The sequence below is a fragment of the Anomaloglossus baeobatrachus genome, chromosome 1, assembly GCF_048569485.1.
Source record: "Anomaloglossus baeobatrachus isolate aAnoBae1 chromosome 1, aAnoBae1.hap1, whole genome shotgun sequence".
Taxonomy (NCBI): Eukaryota; Metazoa; Chordata; class Amphibia; order Anura; family Aromobatidae; genus Anomaloglossus; species Anomaloglossus baeobatrachus.
Window position 1 is genome coordinate 604,753,155 of NC_134353.1, and position 23,057 is coordinate 604,776,211.

Below are 23,057 nucleotides of genomic sequence, written 5' to 3' on the forward strand. Positions count from 1 at the left end.
TAGAGCTAAGAGAGCACTCGACATACATTCCAAATGTAATAAAAGCCTCAGAAAAAATATATTCCATTTGCAAACGCCTTAATTTTTTGCCTTGATGTTTTTATTTTATCCTTTTTTATTTTAAAGAATTTCAAAATTAAAAAAAACTATTATCAACTAAGTATATGTGGGAATAAAATGTAATACATTACAAATCAATTTGGCCATGATAACTGCATGATTTATTTAATGTACACAACTAATTGACACTACATAGCTAGGAATGTGTAAAAGAAAAAGAAGAAATGTCCCTATTGTAAGTTTCAACATATTGTATTATTAGAAGTAAAAAAATAATTAACATTTGCAATTAACCATGAACGTTAGCATATTTCAACTCCACATAAGTTATTGTTGTACATAAATGACATGCACAAAAGGCTCAAAATTTCTGTGCTGCTACGAAACTAAGAAATTGCTGCATATTTAACATCATTGTGCTGTCTCTGTGCTGTTGTGATTCTATGCATTAAAGGGCTTGTATGGTACTTTATAGTGATAGCCTATGCGACCTAGAAGATTTCCTGTTACCTTTGTCCTTCATCTTGTTCCTTCATCTTCTCTAGAAATCTCAACCTCATAATTTAACTTTGGCACCATTGAAAATAATAATAATAATAATAATAATAATAATAATAATAATAATATATACATATTTAGTATCACCGCATTCAGTAATGCCCGATCTATCGAAATATAAAACCAATTAATCTGACCGGTAAAGGGCATAGTGAGAAAAAAATCTAAGAGCCAGAATTATTTTTTTTGGTCATCGCAACATTGCATTAAAATTCAATAACAGGCGACCAAAACATCGTATCTACACCAAAATGGTATACTTAAAATCTTCAACCCAAGACACAAAAAAGAAGCATTCACAAAATGTGTGCCTAAATTGTTAATATTTTGTGTGGCCACCATTATTTTCAAGCACTGCCTTAATTCTCTCAGCACAATAACAGCAGCGGTAGCACAAACGGAACTGAGAACTAGCAATGTCAGGAACACGCTGCCCAGGCAGCTCCCTAAAGAGGAAGGTGCCGTAGATACCTGATGCCTCTCAGACATAGGTTGAGAGTTACAATGCCTTTACTGTGTTGTAAGCTGTTCACAGATTATGACTTTTGTTATAACATGCAACTAAGAATATCAGGAAAAAAATGTATATAGTGCTACTCAGAATAATTTTAAATGTTGAATGATGACAGCTGTGTACTATCTATTTTTTAACATGAGTTTAGATGTGATTGAGTAATTTAGGACACAACCACATCCTGAATAAGAAGAGTATGTCCAAACTTATGCAACCACATGATTTTCATTTTATTATTTTCATTTCTCCCCTCAAGTTGTTCCTCAATGGATTCATATAGATTGTTATATTGAGGATGGAAAACAGTCTGAAATGTATTCTTCATGGTATATAAACTTATATACACTTTACAGTATGGTGCACTATACAGGGTAGTATAGTTTATATATATATATATATATATATATATATATATATATATATATACACGGTACAGACAAAATGTTTGGGCACATCTTCTCTTTCTAAGAGTTTTCTTTATTTTCATGCCTCTGAAAATTGTAGATTCACAGTAAAGGCATCAAAACTATGAATTAACACATGTAAAATTAAATACTTAACAAAAAAGTGTGAAACAACTGAAAACATGGCTTATATTCTAGGTTCTTCAAAGTAGACACCTTTTGCTTTGATTACTGCTTTGCACACTCTTGGCATGCTCTTGATGAGCTTCAAGAGGTAGTCACCGGAAATGGTCTTCCAACAGTCTTGAAGGAGTTCACAGAGATGCTTAGCACTTGTTAGCCCTTTTGCCTTCACTCTGCGGTCTAGCTCACTCCAAACCATCTCGATTGGGTTCAGGTCTGGTGACTGTGGAGGCCAAGTGATCTGGCGTAGCACCCCATCACTCTCCTTCTTAGTCAAATTTCCCTTACACAACCTGGAGGTGTTTTTGGCGTCATTGTCCTATTGAAAAACAAATGATGGTCCAACTAAACACAAACCGGATGGAATAGCATGCCGCTGCAAGATGCTGTGGTAGCCATGCTGGTTCAGTATGCCTTCAATTTTGAATAAATCCCCAACAGTGTCACCAGCAAAGCACCCTCACACCATCACACATCCCTCTCCATGCTTCACGGTGGGAACCAGGAATGTAGAGTCCATCTGTTCACCTTTTCTGCGTCGCACAAAGACACGGTGGTTGGATCCAAAGAATTCAAATTTGGACTCATCAGACCAAAGCACAGATTTCCACTGGTCTAATGTCCATTCCTTGTGTTCTTTAGCCCAAACAAGTCTCTTCTGCTTGTTGCCTGTCCTTAGCAGTGGTTTCCTAGCAGCTATATTACCATGAAGACCTGCTGCACAAAGTCTCCTCTTGACAGTTGCTCTAGAGATGTGTCTGCTGCTAGAACTCTGTGTGGCATTAACCTGGTCTCTAATCTGAGCTGCTGTTAATCTGCGATTTCTGAGGCTGGTGACTCGGATAAACTTATCCTCCGCAGCAGAGGTGACTCTTGGTCTTCCTTTCCTGGGGCGGTCCTCGTGTGAGACAGTTTCTTTGTAGCATTTGATGGTTTTTGCCACTGCACTTGGGGACACTTTCAAAATTTCTCCAATTTTTTGGACTGACTGACCTTCATTTCTTAAAGGAATGATGGCCTCTCGTTTTTCTTTACTTAGCTGCTTTTTTCTTGCCATAATACAAATTCTAACAGTCTATTCAGTAGGACTATCAGCTGTGTATCCACCAGACTTCTGCACAACACAACTGATGGTCCCAACCCCATTTATAAGGTATGAAATCCCACTTATTAAACCTATATCATATATACACATTTATATTTTTTGTTTTTTTTACACATATATATTTTGCTCCCTTTTTAACATTTTTATTCATCACTTAGCATAATTGTTATTCATCCCTTTTGTGCAAAAATAATCCAGCTCTCTAGAAACCAAAACTGGCTACACCCCCCCTTTTTTTCTTCCCTTTTTTCTCTCTTTCACTCACCACCCCCTTTTTTTCTCTTTCTCTTCCCTCTGGAAGCTCCACGTGGTGATTAGTCACTGGTCTGCTGACGTTATCCCTACAGACGTGGCTACCCTCCCCTTTTTTTCAAGTGTTATATATATATATTACTCTGTGTAACAGCACATGACATGCTTTTCTTTCTTATTCTGTTTTGTCCTGATGAAGAAGACGGTCATGCCTTCGAAACGGGTTGACTTGTGTAAATAAAGGAAAGGATTTCACCGCACCCCCTGGATTTGTGGTTTCTAGCGCAGCAAAAAAACCCGTTTTTCTTCACCCACTCTGTGATTTGCATCTGTTCCATCAGGGCTGCAGCTGACAACTTTATGCATTTTTGCTTGATGACGTAAAGGAGTTGTGCCTATCACAACAAAACAGGTGAGTACCTGTCTGTTTCCCTATAAGCCCTTGTTTACTAGATAAGACCCTATTTGCGCTTTTTCTCCTCCACAGTTCTTCTGACACTTATTAAACCTGACAGGGCACACCTGTGAAGTGAAAAACATTTCCAGTGACTACCTTTGGAAGCTCATCTAGAGACTGCCAAGAGTGTGCAAAGCAGTAATCAAAGCAAAAGGTGGCTACTTTGAAGAACCTAGAATAAAAGACATATTTTCAATTGTTTCATAATTTTTTGTTAAGTATTTCATTCCACATGTGTTATTTCATAGTTTTGATGCCTTCAATGTGAGTCTACAATTTTCAGGGTCATGAAAATAAAAAAAACTCTTTGAATGATAAGGTGTGTCCAAACCTTTGGAAAGTACTGTGTATATATATATATATATATATATATATATATATATATATATACATATATATATATATATATATATACATATATTTTGGTCTGTACTGTGTATATATATATATATATATATATATATATATATATATATATATATATATATACAGGGTGGTCCAAAAGTAGATGGACAGTATGTGTAATAGGTTTATGAAAAGAGAGATTTATCAAACATGGTGTAAAGTGAAACTGACTCAGCTGCCCTTAGCAACCAGATTCCACATTTAATTCTTCACATACTCTTTGGAAACTGAAAGGTGGAATCTGATTGGTTGCTAAGGGCAACTGAGTCAGTTTCACAGATCCCGTTTTCACAGATAAATCTCCACCAAATCTGTTTTCTCTTCTGATAATTCAGATAACCCATGATGGCAAATAATTTAAATACAGATCAAAGAAATTGATTTGAAAAGAGTATTGGAAATCTCAAAATGCTGAAGCCATTAGAGCAAATTGGATTCAAACATTTGGTACTCAAACCATTTTACGCATTCGTGACAAATTTGATGCCACTTGCTCAATCCTTAATGCTCCAAAAACTGGTAGACCCAAAACAGCCTGTACAGAAAATAATAAATAACTTGTTGCTGAAACATTTTTTCAGAGTCCAAAAATGTCCACCAGAAGAGTCTCTTTAGAATTGGGAATTTCACGAGCTTCTATCATACGAATCCTGAAATCTATTGGGTGGAAAGCTTATCGCCCACGTCTAATTCATGGTTTATTGGAGGATGATCCAGACAGGCGGCTGCAATTTAGTGAGATTATCCTTAACAAAATTGAAGAAAATCCAGTAATTTTAGATAACATTATGTGGAGTGATGAAGCTTCTTTAAAATTATCTGGCCATATTAACAGACATAATTGTATTTACTGGTATAATGAGAAAATGCATTTAACATTAGAGCAACAACTAAATGAGCCTGGTGTCAATGTTTGGGGTGGTATTTCAAGTTTTGGTGTTTTAGGACCAGATTTTTTGATGGAACAGTCACAGGAGATAAGTATCTTGAAATTCTAATGAATCAAGTTGTTCCCTAGTTACAGCAATAGCCTAATTCAAATGACCTTTATTTCCATCAAGATGGGGCCCCTCCACATTATTTAAGGCCTGTTTCACACGTCAGTGATTCTGGTACGTTTGTGCTTTTTTTTATACGTACCAGAATCACTGACATACGCAGACTCATTATAATCAATGGGTCTGCTCACACATCAGTGATTTTTCACTGACCGTGTCTCCGTGCGGCGTACACGCATGTCAATGATGGCCGCTCGGAGACATGTCCATTTTTTTCTGGCGTCACTGATGTCCCACGAACCACGCAGTGGTGTGATCCATTGAAACGCATGCCAGAAAAAAACGTGCATATAAAATAAAAATCATTTTTACTCACCCGGCTCCAGCGACGCTCTCTGCAGCCTGTTCTGCCTGCTGCTTCTGAGCCGGCTCATTACTGTCGTGCATATTCATGAATGCACGACACAGCCGACTCAGAAGCAGCTCATGCGAGGGTCAGCGCCAGCCAGATGCTGCATCGCGGGAGCATTTAGCACCAAGGAGAGTGGGAGCGGGCACAGGTGAGTTGATCTCTATGTGCAATCATGGAGAACGGAGCCCAGATTGCCCTTAGACAACCCACATGTGCCGTGAATCACGGCACACGGAAGGACATGTGCGTGTTTTACACGTCAGGGAAGAACGTCTGTGTTTTTCACTGACGTGTGAAACGGGCCTAAGAGTAGTCCGCGAGTATCTTGATGAAACATTTCCTAATAAATGGATTGGCCAAAGAGGCCCACTTGATGGCTGGCACATTCACCAGACTTGACCCCAATGGATTTTTTCTCTTGGGGAGTACTCAAGGACAAAGTTTATAGTCGAAAACCAAAAAGTGTCAGTAATTTGAAAAATTACATAAGAGATGCATTTCAAGAAATTAATACCCAAAGGGACTTTTGCAAAAATGTTTGTCGAAGAGTAAGAGGCAGACTTCAAAGATGTGCAAATTGTAATAGAATACAGTTTGAGCACCTGCGTTGATAAAATTTAAGGGCTTTTGCATTATTGTTCAGAATTAAATTTAATTGTCAATGTTATGCTTGTGTTAGTAAATATAATTTTATATATATATTTTTTTCTGTCCACCTACTTTTGGACCACCCTGTATATATATATATATATATATATATATATATATATATATTTATTGTGAGGCTACGCTCACTGAATGTATTGGGGGACACTCACTTGGCTTCTATAACTGAGGCACACAGGACCACTTTTCCATTTAAAAGTTCAGTTGATTTATTTAATGCCACATAAACCACACTTGCAACTTGTGCAACTTAAACACAAAAACCTCTTACGGCTTAAAGGAACATACACAGTATTACAGTCCATTTAACTGAGGCATAACACACATTGATTTGGATACAGTCTTTCACATTAGTGTATTAGTAACTGACCTGGTCAGTATACACACACCGCTTTCAAGGCTGTTACCTTCTGCAAAGGTTTCTATCAGCTTTCTAGGAGCTTGAGCAGGGCTCCCATGGATTCCTAGGAAGACTGCCTCTCTGATATCACCAACCGGGAACTGTGCCTTGCTCTCAGCCACTGATGCCGTGATCAGTCCAGATCCCAGGAGGACTCTAGCTCCCTAAGTGCAGAGCGACCACAGGTTCCATACACCTGGCCTCTAAGCCAGTGAAATCAGGGAAACTGCAGCCAGCTCTAATCGACATGGACTCCTTCCAGGACGCCTACAGGAAGTGAAGTCTTTCCAAGCACCCAGAGACCATGTGACCAAACAAACAGTCTTTTATATCAGACTGGACACACCCACAGGTAATCACAGGTATGTGATTCTCCAGACCTGTCCATCACACTGGCTATTGTTAAAGGGAACCTGACCCTTAAGGTACTGTCACACTAAGCGACGCTCCAGCGATCCCACCAGCAACCTGACCTGGCAGGGATCGCTGGAGCGTCGCTACACGGGTTGCTGGTGAGCTGTCACACAGGCGGATCTCACCAGCAACCAGTGACCAGCCCCCAGCCAGCAGCGACGCGTGGAAGCGATGCTGCACTTAATAACTAAGGTAAATATCGGGTAACCAACCCGATATTTACCTTGGTTATCAGTGCACACCGCTTAGCGCTGGCTCCCTGCACACCTAGCCAGAGTACACATCGGGTTAATTACCCGATGTTTAGTCTGGCTATGTCTGCAGGGAGCAGGGAGCCGGCACTGACAGCGTGAGAGCGGCGGACGCTGGTAACGAGGGTAAATATCGGGTAACCAAGGAAAGGGCTTCTTGGTTACCCGATGTTTACCATGGTTACCAGCGTCCGCAGAAGCCGGCTCCCTGCTCACTGCACATTCAGTTGTTGCTCTCTTGCTGTCACACACAGCGATGTGTGCTTCACAGCGGGAGAGCAACAACTAAAAAATGGTCCAGGACATTCAGCAACAACCAGCGACCTTACAGCAGGGGCCAGGTTGTTGCTGGATGTCACACACAGAAAGATTGCTAGCAAGTCTTGCCTCAGCAGCGATGTTGCTAGCGATGTTGCTTAGTGTGACGTGGCTTTTAAATACAATACCAAGTCTTGTAGAACTAAAGGTCCCATGGTAACATTTTCAGTTTAATATCACAGGGGACTTTCTCCACTGCGACATATAGCAACCATTTACAACATTGGTGGTCGCTACCTCACAATATATATATATAAAATCTTCAGTATGTCATAAACATGCGTACAACCTCACATTTTTTCAAAATATATTATATTTTTTCTTGGGACAACACTGAACAGATGATGCTTTTGTGACATACTGTATACAGTTGAAACCAGAAGTTTACATACACTTCTAAACAGACACATCTGTATGTTTTTCTCACTATCTGACATGAAATCAAACTAAATATTTCCCGTTTTAGGTCAATTAGGATTACCAAAATTCTTTATATTTGCCAAATGCCAGAATAATGAGAGAGAGAATGTTTTAAGGCATTTTTATTACTTTCTTCACAGCTGTATTTGTCGCACCACAACCGATAAACCTTGTTACGAGCTGTATTGTTGACCATGATATTTTGGAGGATAATAAAGTGGTGAACAAGGGGGTGTGTGTTTTTTATTTCAAATAAAGGATTTTTCTGTGTGTTTATTTCTTTTGACTTACATGATTAGTAATGGGGGTGTCTTATAGACACATCCCCATTGCTAATTTAGGGCTTTGTGGCAGCTGTGATTTTTGACAAATCACAGCTGACATGAACCCCATATATTGCCCCAATTGCCACGACACTAGGACAATCAAGATGAGCAGGGTAAAGTGCCAGAATTGACACATCTAATGGATTCGCCATTACTGGAGCGACTGTGGGTGAGTATTTTTCAGCTGCGATGGGCCAATAACTATGAACTATTCCCAGCCTAATACCAAACCCTAGTTGTCAGCTTTACTTTGGCTAGTTATCAAAAATGGAGGGGACCTCATATCATTTTTTTCAAATATTTATTTAAATAGTTTTAAAAAATGTCATGGAATGCCTTCTATTTTTAATAACCAGCCACGGTAAAACAGACAGCCATGGGTGGCAGCCTGTAGCTGCTGCTTTACCTGTGCTGGTTATCAAAAATAACGCTACAGTCCATGTCATTTTTTTTTTATTTACACTGCTGCGCTGGCTCTATTGTCAAGTATTGACATGGCTATGATGGGGCTATAAGTGCCCACGGCAGAAATGCTTGCTGATTGGCTGCCCTGCAGTCTTTGAGCAAGCTTTGTTTGGATGATAAACCCAAACAGGAAACGGATGTATGGGTAGAAGTCCAAGACCTGAACATCCGGTGTTCTGTACGAACCCCCAACTTTATAGTTCAGGTTCGCTCATTCCTACTCATCACTGTATATATATATATATATATATATATATATATATATATATATATACATACATACACACACACATATATATATATATATATATTATGTGCTCTTTTTTTTTTGGAGACAGACTGTACGCCAGTTAAGGCACAGATGCTCTTTTCCAATTCAATCGTTATTATTTTAAGCATAGCCCTATGTTTGTTTTATACTGCATCTGTATTCCTTTTCTAAAAAAAAAATAGAACTGCTTCAGCAACTGGACACCAAGACAATATGAAATTAGAGAGGGGAATTAAATCAATAGCCAGTCCACAAGGAGACAGCATGTTCTCTCCTCTGAGCAGTTAGCAGGTGCTGGGTGCATACTGATAAGCTGATAAAAGGCTTATTCAATAGACTAGTAGCAAACACATGCTTTGTTAGGGATGACTTTTTAAGTCACTATACATCAAACAGAGAGTGTCAGCCTTTGAGGATAAACCTATGATGACTCGTGGTGCTCTTTGAACTCCTACTAAGGCCCTGGGACTAGGAAAAAAGTGGCTATATTTTTCTCTAGACTCTAGAAGGATTGAGAGCTTCAAAGCAAAGAACTATCACAAGCAAGGGGAATGCATCGATTGAAGGAATCAGTGTGAAATAGTCTTTAATAATTACCAGAAAGCTGGAATCGACCGGTCTTTTGCTGAGCTATATTTTATCTTTATTGGATTAACTGTGACACAGTAGGTTATGTCAAAGGGAATCTACATGAATGCTGAAAGTAAATGTGGTGTGAATAATAGATAGCTGGCGTTAGATGCAGCCGCATACTACATTTTTTTCTTTACCTATGCAATTATCATAAGTAAAGATTTACAAAATAGAAATCGTCTTCCTATAATCATGGGACTTGCTAAACTAATAGTGTTGTCCAATGAGTTTTTTGTCTATTTTTAAATTATGCTAGAACAAAAAGTAATTTGTTTTCTCGAGGATGTTTTACACCATGGGAAAGCAAGCGTGGAAGAGAGGGATTGAATATAATCATTATCAATAATAATTCAAGTATCTAAAAAAAACCACTAAGACTTTAGGCACATTTCATATAAATGGTAATGAAATATCAGTGTTTAGAGAGCAATGGAGAAATTAGCTGCAGTGCACAGGAAAAAAAAAGGTTGTTCTTGTCAGTTTTGCTGGAGATATTATCAATAATGTATTTCCACATGTCAAGCTGTGATGAGAGAATCGTAAAATGAGACTGTAAGTATTGACTTTGAGACAGAGCTCGCATAATTATGTATCATAGCATGGGTCAATGTTAATAGTCAATGGATTTGTACAGTGTTTGGTATTCCATAGCCCTAAAGAGGAATCTCACTATCCTTAAACGGTAGGAATGACTGAGGTCTGTACCGCACATTTGTAATGAGTGGACAATAACTGTCGGATGCAGCCTTGAATATCATATTATTTTATTAAAGCTTAGGAAGACCCTTTACATATAGAATGCAATAACTGCAATATGCATATAATTATGTCACGTAAAAGGGTTGCCCCACAACCACAACTTAACCCCTTAGTGACGGAGCTAATTTTCACCTTAGTGACCAGACCAAATTTTGCAATTCTAACCAGTGTCACTTTATGAGGTTATAACTCTGGAACGCTTCAACGGATCCCGGTGATTCTGACACTGTTTTTTCACTACATATTGGACATCATGTTAGTACCAAATTTTTGACAATATTTTTTGCGTTTATTTATGAAAAAAATTGAATTTTGGCAAAAATTTTGAAAAAGTATCAATTTTCAACTTTTGAATTTTTATACTGTTGAACCAGAGAGTCATGTGACACAAAATAGTTAATAAATAACATTTCCCACATGTCCACTTTACATAAGCACAATTTTGGAAACAACATTTTTTTTTGTTAGGAAGTTAGAAGAGTTCAAACTTTATCAGCAATTTCTCATTTTTACATCAAAATTTGCAAAACCATTTTTTTAGGGAGCACATCACATTTGAAGTGACTTTGAGAGGCCTAGGTGACGGAAAATACCCAAATGTGACCCCATTCTAAAACTGCACCCCCCAAAGTTATCAAAACCACATTCAAGAAGTTTATTAACCCTTCAGGTGCTTCACAGGAACTAAAGCAATGTGGAATGAAAAAAACAAAAAATAAACATTTTCTTAAAAATGTTGCTCCACCCCAAATTTATTCACTTTTAGAAAAAGTAACACAAAAAATGGACCCCAAAAATTGTTACCCACTTTCTTATGAATGCGTCGATACCCCACATGTGATAAGAAACCTCTCTTTGGACAAATGGGAGGGCTCGGAACAGAAGGAGCAATATTTGAATTCTAGAAAGCAAATTTGGCTGAAATAGATCGCGGGCACCATGTTGCGTTTATAGGTCCGCTAAGGTACCTAAACAGAAGAAAACCCCCACAAGTGATGCCATTTTGGAAATTAGACCTCAGAAGGTTTCTTCCTAGGGGTATATTGAGCATTTTGGACCCACAGGTACGTCACAGATTTTAATAATGTTACGTTGTCATATTGAAAATTTTCATTTTTTTTCTCAAAAATGTTGCTTTACCATTAATTTTCTCACTTTTTCCAGATGTAATTCTAAACATTCGACCCCAATGTTTGTTACCCACTTCCTTATGAGCTCGGTGATACTTTACATGTGGTCTGAAACTTTTGTTTGGACAAATGGGAAGTCTTGGAACGGAAGGAGCAAGATTTGAATTTTGGAAAGGAAATTTGGCTGAAAAAGATTGCGGGCACCATGTCGTTTTTGGAGGGCCCCTAAGGTATGTAAACAGCAGAAACCCCCCACCAGTGACCCCATTTTGGAAACTATTCCCCTCAAGGAATTTATCTAGATGTTTGGTGAGTATCCTGAACCCCCAGGTGCTTCACAGACGTTTATAACGTTGAGCCATGAAAATAAAAAAATAAAATTTTACCACAAAATTGTTACTTCAACCAGGTAGCTTTTTTTCACAAGGGTAACAGGAAAAAACTCACCATGAAATTTATTGTGCAATTTCTCCTGAGTTTGGCAATACCTTATATGTGCTGGAAATCAACTGTTTGGGCACACGGCAGTGCTCGGAAGGGAAGGAGTGCCATTTGATTGCAAACTTGGCTGGAATCAATATCGGATGCCATGTTGCATAAGGAGAGCCCCTGAGGTGCCGAAACAGTGGAGGTCCCCCACAAGTTACCCCATTCTAGAAGCAAGACACCTCAAGGCTTTTATCTAGGTGTATAGTGAGCATTTTGAATCCATGAGTACTTCACAGAATTTTTCATAAAAATGTTGCTTTATCATCAAATTTCTCACTTTTTCAAGAGGTAACAACAAAAGGTGGACCTTACAGGCTGTTATCCAATTTCTTATGAGCACAGGGATACCCCACATGTGGCCAAAAACCTCTGTTTGAATAAAGCGGAGGGCTTGGAATGGAAGGACCACCATTTGAATTTTGGAAAAGCTGAAATAAATTGCGGGCACTATGTCACATTTGCAGGGCCCCTTGGGTACCTATATAGCAGAAACCCCCACAAGTGACCCCATTTTGGAAACTGGACCCCGGAAGGATTTTATTCAGGCGTACAGTGAGCATTTTGAATCCACAGGTACTTCACAAAAATGTTGCTGTAGCAACAAATTTCTCACTTTTAGGCTATGTGGCCATGATCCAGTGACACAGCGTCTAGTATACAGTGTCAACCTTCTTGTAGAGATGTGAATGTTGTCCACGGGAGAACACAGCTGCCCATGCCCAGGATTTGGGTTCAGGCCGCTGTGGACTTTAGTTCTATTCTACCTGCAGAGAGCACTCTAGTCTTCGCAGCATAAATTGACATGCTGAGGCTCGGGAAGCTGCACCACAGGTCGGTTCATGCTGCGGAAAAAAGAAGCACAGTGGCCATCGGATTTCTAAAAATCCTTCCACTGTGCTTCTACTGCACAACGCAGCATTATGGATGCAGGGAAAACACTCTGTGCCCAAAACGCTGCAAACCCTGATTGTGGGCACATAGCCTAAAATGCTACAATGGATAAATGGATAGATGTCAAATATATATATATATATAACATCTCACCCCCTTTCATATTCTAAGCTGGCACCCTTTAGTACCTTTCATGTGGCACTAAAGGGTGCCTAGCCTTGTATTTAGCCCGAAAAAAAATAAAATAAAATAAACAACGTTGAGTCCCCCCTAGTTTTGATAGCCAGCTAGGGTAAAGCAGACAGCTATAGCCTCCAAACCACAGCTGACAGCTTCACCTTGGCTGGTGATCAATTTGGAGGGCTCTCCAAGCTGTTTTTTTTTAATATTTATAAATAAATAATTTAAAAAAACAAACATGGGGTCCCCCCAAATTAGATCACCAGCCAAGGTGAAGCGGACAGCTGGGGTCTGGTATTCTCAGGGTGGGAAAAGCCATGGTTATTGGACTCTTCCCAGCTTAAAAATAGCAGGCCGCAGCCGCCCCAGAAGTGGCACATCTATTAGATGCGCCAATCCTGGCGCTTCGCCCCAACTCATCCCGTTGTCCTGGTGCGGTGGCTAATGGGGTAATAAATGGGGTTGATACCAGATGTGTAATGTCACATGGCATCAATCTCAGCAGTTAGTGATATCACGGTGTGTATCTGATACCAGACATAACTAAGTGACAGTAATAAAAAACATGACAAAAAAAATATTTGAAAAACACTCCCCAAAACATTCCCTCTTTCACCAATTTATTGAAAAGAAAAAAAAAATCGGGTCCGCTGTAATCCATTTTGGAGGTCCCACGATGATTCTGGACCTTCTAGAACAGTGATGGCGAACCTATGGCACGCGTGCCACCAGAGGCACGCAGAGCCCATTCTGCTGGCACGCGTGCTGTCGCCTGATCCTGCCGCATTGATCTGCTGGTTTAGTCGCGCCGGCAGATCAAAGCTGTGTTGGAGCGGAGGAGACATTTCTCCTCGCTCTGACACTCCTCCTCCCCCAGGCTGCAGGTGTGTTGCCTAGGAGACGGAGTAGCGTCAGCGACCGGCGTCGGCATAATGAAGTCTTCTGGCCGCGGGGGAACTGAGGACCCAGCGGCGCACAGCGGGGGAGCGTGTGCAGGAAGGTAAGTTGTGTGTTGCTTTTTTTTTTTATAACTCATGTGCGGCTGTGCCAAGGTGGGGATGAGGGGGCCAGTGCCAGCGCCAGCATGGGGTGGGGGAACGCACATGCCAGTATGGGGTTTGGGAGGGGGAACACACATGCCTGCATGGGGTGGGGGAATGCACATGCCAGCATGGGGTGGGGGAGGAGGAACACACATGCCAGCATGGGGTGGGGGAGCGGGAACACACATGCCAGCATGGGGTGGGGGAACGCACATGTCAGCATGGGGTGGGGGGGGAGGAACACACATGCCAGCATGGGGTGGGGGAACGCACATGCCAGCATGGGGTGGGGGAGGGAGAACACACATGCCAGCATGGGGTGGGGGAACGCACATGCCAGCATGGGGTGGGGAAGGGGGAACGCACATGCCAGCATGGGGTGGGGGAGGGGGAACACACATGCCAGCATGGGGGGAACACACATGCCAGCATGGGGGGAACACACATGCCAGCATGGGGGGGGACACACACATGCCAGCATGGGGGGGGACACATGCCAGAATGGGGGGAGACATGCATGCCAGGATGTGGAAACATGCATGCCAGGATGGGGAAAACATACATGCCAAGATGGAGGAAACATACATGCCAGGATGGAGGAAACATACATGCCAAGATGGAGGAAACATGCATGCCAGGATGGGGAAACATGCATGCCAGGATGGAGGAAACATACATGCCAGGATGGAGGAAACATGCATGCCAGGATGGAGGAAACATACATGCTAGGATGGAGGAAACATGCATGCCAGGATTGAGGAAACATGCATGCCAGGATGGAGGAAACATGCATGCCAGGATGGAGGAAACATGCATGCCAGGATGGAGGAAACATGCATGCCAGGATGGAGGAAACATACATGCCAGGATGGGGAAACATGCATGCCAGGATGGAGGAAACATGCAACGATAGGGTACATTTACCAGGAAGGGGAACATTTACCAGGAAGGGGAACATTTACCAGGAAGGGGTACATGCTAGGAAGGGGGACATTTACCTAGATGGGGGTACATTTACCTGGATGGGGGTAAATTAACCAGGATTGGGAACATTTACCAGGATGGAGGACATTTACCAGGAATGGGGTACATGCCGGGATGGGGGAACAATTACAAAGATGGGCAATATGTCAGGATGGGGTACATTTGCCAGCATGGGGGAATATGCCAGAATGGGGTACATTTACCAGGATGGAGGACTTTTACCAGGATGAGGTATATTTACCAGGATGGGGCCATGATGGGGACAAATATACCAGAATGTAGGAAATATATATCAGGATGGGGGACATGTTTACCAAGAAGTGGCCCAGGAAGGGGACATAACTACACAATGAAGGGGGAGGGGAGCAACTGGTACGTCTTTATGGGATTTCAGGATGTTCAGACTTTGAAATGTAGATGTGGATTACAGGGTGACATCTGATTGCATTCCAGGCTAAAATCTGTTTCTAATATGCTGCAATTTCTTTCAGAAAGATCAACTGGAAAGGGCTCAGCTTCAATGTGTGGTAAGCAAGCATGAGCGTGATGCCCCCTGCTGAAGAGAAGAGAAGACGGCAAAGGTAAGGTTAAAATTAACTATTTACATAATAGGATTGGTTGGCACTTCGGAAAAAAAATTGGGTTTAGGGCTACAGTTTGGGCACTCGGCCTGTAAAAGGTTCACCATGACTGTTCTAGAATATGGGGGGCACGTTCAGGGAACGTGTCCCCCATTTTCTAGGAGTGCAGACCCTCCATGTGAGGAGAATGGGTGCAATGACACTGCACCCACACTCCCCGGGTCACTGCAGCAGAGTGCGAGCAGCCAGCCAACGTTTCTGAAAGCAGGAAGCTGGCTGTCAGCTGCTCTGCACATGTGACCAGCGTGCATTGTGAAGGAGGAGGGGGTCACCGGAGGACACCAGGGGAAGTAGTGGGTGACCTGGCAGGGCCTGGGGAGCAGTTTTCTGTTGCATGTGTCATGGCACATGCAACAGAAATCAGAGGAAGAGGGTAAATGCGGCCGGCGTGCTAATGTGCGCACGGCCATCTTGGATTTTTGGAAGGGGGTTGGGGGTCGGGGAGGCCCTTTGGCGACACAGGGGACCAGAGGGGACCGGGGAGGAGATATATCTCCCATCTAACATGTTTGATCATGCCAGGTGGGAGATAAATCATTTATTACCGGCGCTGTCATTTACTATAACGTGGTCATCAATATACGGTGTATACCAGTGATCACGTGACTGGGGACCGGAAAAAACGGCCCGAATCATGATCTCCAGGGTGTCAGCTAAAGATGAAGCTGAAGCCACGGAGATTTTGCAACGCTGGGGGGCGCTATTTACCTTTTTCTGACTGGCGTTTTAAAACGGCAGATCAGAATAAGTACCCTTTTTTGCTGCCGTTTTAATACGTAAGGCGGTTGTAATGGGGTTAACACATGTGTTTTGCTATCTACGTCAGAGCTATTGACTTTGAATGTAGATGCGGTGATCAAACTAGGAGACGTGAGACATAATTGTGATCGGTAGGAGCCCTAGAACTTCTAGGCTAGGAGTGAGTGCATCAGTTATGATTATAGGGCAATCCCTAATCTTTACAACTATGCATAAGATTTGAGCTCTGTTGTGAACAAATAGGGGTCCATCAACTTAAGAAAATTTAAAAAGAACAGAGGCTCCGATTTAACAAGATTAGCATTTTAGTTTTGAAAAGAAAGCATGTTGGAACCTAGGATTTGAGTAAGATTTCTGGCATAAGATATGCCATATGTCACGTCACACCCCTGCTCTGCTTTGCCCCAGCTCTGCACATTTTGGCAGAACTGGGTGAAACTGGTGTAAAAATGCCAAAAGCTGCAAAGTTTTTGAGTAATTCCACATTGGTCAGAAATGTTGTGACTTATGACAGAAGTTTACTCCTGAATTCCATCAATGTACCCGAATGGTCATTACATCAATAAAATTCTTATTAAAATTACGTTCTAACTTTGTAAATTTTACTCATGATATGTCAGTTTTGCTTCATGGACAGCCTAAATTCTAAATGTACAAATATATACCTACCAACATATATGGAACTTTCAACTCAAAACTGGAATGGTAGCCAATAGAGTTGAGCGAGTACCTAACGATTCATACTCGCTATACTCATAACGAGTACCGTCTAATACCCAAATTCCACAGTATTTGCTACTCGCACGAATAGTATGGCATTCGGGTTACTCGTTAGTTTGCGAGTTTTTCCCCATTGATTTGCATTGCACATGCTATTCGTAATGAATACGCGAGTAGTAGAGAGTACTCGTTATGAGTATAGCGAGTATGAATAGTTAGGTACTCGCTCAACTCTAATAGCCAAACCTATTCATTTTCTATGTAATAGCTTCCTATTTTATGTGTATGGACTTTAAAAAAGAAAAATGAGAATGATTGATCCAATAGAATGTAAGGGGGAATGTTTCTCCTTGAAGAGCATGCAAAGCTGGCATAAAGAGGCTTATAGACCACACAATGGCAGTCAGGGAATTAAAATATGCAAATTGCCTTTTCGGAGAGGAAGAGGAACTCTAGCACCACCTCCTGGATGTACCAATCACAAAAATCTAATCAGATCTCCTACCTAAAGGCCCCGTCACACTAAGCAACATCGCTAGCAACATCGCTGCTAACGAACAACTTTTGTGACGTTGCTAGCGATGTTGCTGTGTGTGACATCCAGCAACAACCTGGCCCCTGCTGTGAGGTCGTTGGTTGTTGCTGAATGTCCTGGGCCATTTTTTAGTTGTTGCTGTCCTGCTATGAAGCACAGATCGCTGTGTGTGACAGCGAGACAGCAACAACTAAATGTGCAGGCAGCAGGAGCCGGCTTCTGCGGAGGCTGGTAACCACAGTAAACATCGGGTAACCAAGAAGCCCTGTCCTTGGTTACCCGATATTTACCTTTGATACCAGCCTCCTCCGCTCTCACTGTCAGTGCCGGCTCCTGCTCTGTGCACATGTAGCTGCAGCACACATCGGGTTAATTAACCCGATGTGTGCTGTAACTAGGAGAGCAAGGAGCCAGCGCTAAGCAGTGTGCACTGCTCCCTGCCCTGTGCACATTTAGCTGCAGCACACATCGGGTTAATTAACCCGATGTGTGCTGTAACTAGGAGAGCAGGGAGCCAGCGCTCAGTGTGCGCTGCTCCCTGCTCTCTGCACGTGTAGCTCCGTGCGGTGGTAACCAAGGTAAATATCGGGTTGGTTACCCGATATTTACCTTAGTTACCAAGCGCAGCATCTTCCACGCGGCGCTGGGGGCTGGTCACTGGTTGCTGGTGAGCTCACCAGCAACTCGTGTAGCGACGCTCCAGCGATCCCTGCCAGGTCAGGTTGCTGGTGGGATCGCTGGAGCGTCGCAGTGTGACATCTCACCAGCAACCTCCTAGCAACTTACCAGCGATCCCTATCGTTGTTGGGATCGCTGGTAAGTTGCTTAGTGTGACTGGACCTTAAGGGTATGTGCGCACGTTGCTATTTACCTGCTTTTTACCTGCTTTTTTGCTGCTTTTTCTTCTGCGCTGTTTAATGCCAAAATGGATGTGTTCTTCTATTCAAGCAAAGTCTATGGGAATTTGGGTTTCTTGTTCACACTATGTTGTTCAAAATGCTGCCTTTTTGAGGCAGAACTTTGGTCAAAAACTCAGCTTTTCAAAGAAGCAACATGTCAATTGTTTTTGCCATTTGGGTTTTGCACTGCAAAGCTGAGTTTTTGACCAAAGTTCTGCCACAAAAAGGCAGCATTTTGAACAACATAGTGTGAACAAGAAACCCAAATTCCCATAGACTTTGCTTGAACAGAAGAACACATCCATTTTGGCATTAAACAGCGCAGAAGAAAAAGCAGCAAAAAAGCAGGTAAAAAGCAGGTAAAAAGCAACGTGCGCACATACCCTAAGACTGAGGAGGGCAAACAACCTGAAACATGTGTTTGCAAATGGAATTTCTGGTTTGACTACTTAGGCTAAGTCATGTGGCAAGGCTCATTAAAGGGTTTATATAAACCCCTCTGGCATTGCTGTATATAGAACAAGTGATAAGACTATTGCAGGTTCAAGTCCCCTAAAGAGACTATTATTTAAAATAGAAAAAAAGTTTTAAAAAATATATAAAAGTTCAAATCACCCCCTTTTTACCACACTAAAAATTAAGGAAAAAAAATAAAAATATACATATTTGGTATTGCTGTGTTCATAAAAGTTCTGATGCACTGCTCTGTATAGCATAAGCGATTGGATGATGGCATCTTCAAGTCCCCTAAGGGAACTAGTAAAAACAGTGAAGAGTAAAAAAAAAAGTTTCTAAAATATAGGACAAAAATAAAAAAACAACATTACGAATTACCCCACTTTTGCCTCTGGAATATAATACAATTAAAACTAAAAACATATATTTGGTATTGCTGGGTTCAGAAATGTCTGACCTATCAAAATATAAAATAAATTAATTTGATTGGTAAATAGCGTAATGAGGAAAAATATCAAACCACCAGAATAGCAGTTTTGTGGCTACCGCAACAGCAGAAAAAAAGTGTAATAATAGGAGATCAAAACATCATATCTATCCCAATATAATATTAATAAAAAACATATTTGGTATCGCAGGCTTCAGAAATGTCTGATCTATGAAAATATAAAATACATAAATCCGATTGGTAAACAGCGTAATGAGGAAGAATTTAAAACCGCCAGTTTCTCAGCCGCGGCAACAGCAGAAAAATATGTAGTAACATGCGATCAAAACATCGTATATTCCCCAATATAATATTAATTAAAACATCAACTCAGGGTGCAAAAAATCAAGCCCTCACACAACTCCATATTCCAAAATTTAAAATGTTATGGCTCACGTAAATCAGCCACACAAGCAATTTTTTTCACACTTAAATAAAACAAAAACTATACATGTTTGATATCTAGGTTATCATACTGACCTGGAGAATCATAATGTCAGATCATTTTTATGGTAAAATAAACACTGTAAATAAAATATTCAAAAAACATTTGCAGATTTTTACTTTTTTTGCTATTTTGCCACACAATTTTTTTTCCCTTTTACAATTACATCATATGATAAAATAGATGCTATCATTAAAAGGTACAACTCATCCCGCAAAAAATAAGCCACTATGGGGCCTGTGAGTCGGGGGGGCTTGGTGCCGCCACTGGGCGCCCCCCACCAGACATCACATTTTTAACTGAATCAGCATCACAGATGCTGATACAGTTGAAAGTAATGATGAAGGAGAGACACTCCCTCCTCCATTATTCCCCCACTGTGTCTACACTCTGACATTTTAGCACAGCAGGAAGCAATGTTGTCAATACTTCATGCCCGTTGTGCCAAGATATGCAAAGCGACAGGACACACACTGAGGAGACCGGAAAAGTCGGGGAGAGAGGAGAGGTGAGTATTCTATTTTGGGGTTTTTTAAATCAGTGAGTATACATACAGGTGGAGGACTATGGGGGGTGCAATATACTATTTGGTGGACTATACATAAACATTATAATATATGGAGGACTATGGGAGTGCATTATATCATTTGGATGACTGTGCAGGTACATTAGACTTATGGGGTGAGCATTTTACTATTTGATGGACTATGAGGTTCATATAATATATAGCTGACTATGGAAGTGCAGCATACTATTTGGAGGACCATAGAGGTGCATTATAATATATGGAGGACTATGGGATGCATTATACTATATGAAGAACTATGGATTGTACATTATAATATATGGAGGATTATGTTTGGTGCATTATAATATATAGAGGGCTATGAATGGTGCATTATAAAACATAGAGGACTATATGAGGCCCATTATACTTTATGGAGAACTATGGAGGTGCATTAAACTATATGGAAGCCAATATGGGGGCCATTATACTATATGCAGGACTATAAGGATGCATAATACTATATGGAGGACTACGAGAGACTAATAATAATATATGGAAAGCTAAATGGGGGCCATGATATTAATAAGAGGGATATGTGGAGGCCTTATACTATTTGGCGTGCTATTATCTGTGGCCCATTATAATATTTGGAGAGCTGTGAGAGAGCCATTACACTTTATGAGGGGTATTTGAGGGCAGTTTGTTTGTTGGCTATTATAGCATAGTGGCCATTATACAGGGTGGGCCATACATATGGATACACCCTGGGTGGCCCATTAGTATGGATACACCCTGGATGGTCCATTAGTATGGATACACCCTGGGTGTGGATATCACCTTACCATTTGTGGCATATTAGTACATGGGAAGGGCAAAACATTTGAGGCATGGTGATGCCCATGGTGGCCATTTGCAAAGCTGCCATTTTGAATTCAATTTTTACACTTTTTTATCAGGGTGTATCCATACTTATGGCCCACCCAGGGTGTATCAATACTTATGGCCCACCCTGTACTGTATGTAAGACCATTATACTGCATAGAGGGCTGTGTTGGAAACACATTTGGGGAAAATACTGTGTGGGGGTCACCATACTTTGCTGAGGTGGTTGAGGGAGTACAGTAGGGTCATTATATTGTGCGTTTGGAAGGTACTATGGAAGAATTCACTGTGGAGGTATCATACAGAGTCTGTGGGGCACTTTTGTTGGCATTATATTTTATGGGTGCAATGAAAGGGGAATCTAGGGGCTTCAATAAGAAGAAAATTACTTTCTAAGGGCTATAAAGATGTGAGATATATTCTTATATAACCTGGACAAATATTATCTTTTTCCGTTTGTTTGGGGGGGTTTTTGGGAGGGTGGAGCAATTACATCTTCTGCTATGGGGCCCCATGATTTCTAGGTAGGACCCTGATAATTTCTATGACAGTAAATCATTTTTTTTAGATTTGGAGTTTAAAATAATAACACATTCATACTAGTAACAAGAAGACAACAAGCATGTTGCCTGAACAAATCTGATTAAGAGAGAAGTGTTGTGCAGAACATTTTTCTTCAGAACACTCCACAAGTGAATTGCTAAATTAGTTTTCACACTTTAAATGAGTTAAATTCATTAGCGCATTTCCAGTAACTGTATCTATACATATTACATCTTTATGGAGGTCACGCTTGTTTATGATTTTATATGCAGGGATGAGGAATGGAAATCGTATTTAATCTGCGCATCTTAATATGACTCTTTAACACAGTGGCTGCATTTAATTGCAAGTAATAGGAATGTGATGATCATACTAAATGAAATAACCAGGGCACTATTTTGAGGTTTCAGAAAATGATATGATAATCATTTTTATAGCGAGAGCAGAAAACGCTTCGATCTCGCGTAGGAAAAAAAGCAGCAAAGGTTATTGTTCAGTGAACTGCAGTTTGCACTGTCATTTGCTGCAGCAGTTCTTAATTGTGCCTCATTATAGCAAGACGATCATTACTCTGCTTGTCTGTCTGATTTAGGGACCACTAAAAGTGTCTTGTAACAAGCAGCCGAGCTGTCTCCTATGCAGCAGTCCTTTGGCTCTCACCCTCATTACTTAGAATCTGTCCAATTATTTGTCATTAAAGTAATAAAAAAGAACGGCAGCAGAAAATGTAGGAGGTAATTGCTGGAGTCCTGCCGAGGAAAAAAAATGCAAACTGTTTTCAAGGCACTGGGAAGGTGACATTGTTAATTAAGTGTTAGAGAATATGCAAATCAGTCACATTCTCAAGAGACCGTAATAAAATTGAGAAAACATTATTATCACTTGGAGTAAAGACAAAGTTATTGTCACACTAGGTGGTGCAGTCATTTTGTAGCTGTTATAAAAGCAAATAAACTAACAAGTATGAATGTTTCTAAAATGGCTTCAACCAAAATTTGTTTTCTTTTACAAGCACTAATTGAGGAATTGCTATATACGCGGCATTTTAATCATGGCTGTAAACTTTACACGGTAAAACCTAATTATGGCACTTTTCCAAGTGAAGAGCCCAGTAAACCTAAGCTATTAAAATATAAAATATATTTAGAGAGGTTAGCCTCTATCTTCTTAGTGTTGTTTTCCTCAGAAAATGCT